This window comes from Mandrillus leucophaeus, unplaced genomic scaffold (genome assembly GCF_000951045.1).
Source record: "Mandrillus leucophaeus isolate KB7577 unplaced genomic scaffold, Mleu.le_1.0 Scaffold180, whole genome shotgun sequence".
Taxonomy (NCBI): domain Eukaryota; kingdom Metazoa; phylum Chordata; class Mammalia; order Primates; family Cercopithecidae; genus Mandrillus; species Mandrillus leucophaeus.
In genome coordinates, this window is record NW_012101810.1 from 1732268 (window position 1) to 1734312 (window position 2045).

The window sequence follows — 2045 nt, forward strand, 5'->3', positions numbered from 1 at the left end:
AAAAAAAAAAAAAAAAAAAAAAAAAGCTGAAGACTCCCCCAATTCAATGAAAAACATAAATCCACAGATTCCAGAACTGAACAAGCCTTCGTAGGATAAGCCCTCCAAAAACCCATAGTAAGACACATCACAATTAAACTATTAAACTCCTGGAAACTAAAGACAGAGGGAGGAAAAATACTAACTGCCAGAGAGAAATGATGTCTTGCATAGAGAGGAACACCAGTTTGAATGAAGGCAGATTTCTTAACCAAAACCACAAAAGTCCAGGAGGAAGTGACATGCCATTGTTCAACTGTACAGGGGAAAGAGCTGTTGACTGTGAGTCCTCTACCCAGCAAAACTATCCTTCAGGAATGGAGGAGGAGTAAAGATATTCTCAGACAGGCAAACTAATAGAATTTATTGCTAGCAGACCTACCTTTAAGGAATGCCTAAAGGATACCCTGTAACCAGAAAGATAATTTTTTTTTTCTTTTTGAGATGGAGTTTCGCTCTTGTTGCCCAGGCTGGAGTGCAATGGCACGATCTTGGCTCACTGCAACCTCCGCCTCCCAGGTTCAAGCAATTCTTCTGCCTCAGCCTCCCGAGTAGCTGGGACTACAGGCATGTGCCACCACGCCCGAGTAATTTTTTATTTTTAGCAGCGACAGGGTTTCTCCGTGTTGGTCAGGCTGGTCTTGAACTCCTGACCTCAGGTGATCCGCCTGCCTCTGCCTCCCAAAGTGCTGGGATGACAGGCGTGAGCCACCGTGCCTGGCCCAGAAAGATAATTTTAACAGAAGAGGGCTGGGGCCTCCAGAAAGTTGAGAACAATGGAGTGGATAAAAATAGAAGTAAATGTCACTGACCATCTTTCACCTCAGGAGTTTCTTTAATCATATTTGATGGTTGAAGCAAAAATTACAACACTGATGTGGTGTGTGATGTACGTGGAGGAAATATCTACAACCAGGTATTTAACAGTGAGAAGGGTTAGGGACTTAAGTGGAAGGAAGGTTTCTACACTCCTTCAAGGTGGTAAATCATAGATGCTGATAGACTGATGAGTTATATACGTATGTGGTGATATCCTCAAAAATATAACGTGGAATTCTAAAAAACCTTCAAGTATCCCACAGTAAAGCATGAGAGAACAAACACAGATGATTAAATGGCAAGCGTAAGCCCTACGATATCACTAATTTAAATGTAAATGGCCTAAACACAACAATTAGAAGACAGAGGTTCGCCAAATAGATACAAAACCTGACCCAACTATATGATATCTACAATATGCTGAAGCTCACTTCAAACACAACATAGGCAGGTTGAAAGTAAAAGGATGGCAAAAGTGTATCATGTAAACATTAATTTTAAAAAGCAAGATTGGCTGTTGAAATTCCTTGGGAAAGAGGGACATTACATAATGATGAAAGAACTCAGTGGGAAGATACAGCAATCCCAAATGTGTATACAGCAAACAACAGACCTTCAACATGTGTAAAGCAGGAACTGACAGAACTGAAAGGAGAAAGAGAGAAAGCTGCTGTTGTATTTGACAACTTCAGCCCATAACTCAGCAGCTGCTAGAATAACTAGGCAGATAGTCATCAAGGTATAGCAGAGCAACACCATCAACCAACAGGATCTAACTGACATTTATAGAACAAACCGCTCAACAATCACAGAATTCACATTCTTTTCTAGTGTCCTCAGAACATAGACCAAGATAGACCATATCCTGGGCCATAAGGCAAACCTTAGCAAATGTAAAAGACTTGCACCGAGGGCCAGGTGTGGTGGCTAACACCTGTAATCCCAGCACTTTGGGAGGCCGAGGCAGGCGGATCACCTGAGGTCAGGAGTTCAAGACCAGCCTGACCAATATGGTGAAACCCCGTCTCTACTATAATACAAAAAATTAGCTGTGCATGGCGGCGCATCCTGTAATCGCAGCTACTCGAGAGGCTGAGGCAGGAGAATCACTTGAACCCGGGAGGTGGAGGTTGAAGTGAGCCGAGATTGTGCCGTTGCACTCCAGCCTGGGCAACAAGAGTGAAACT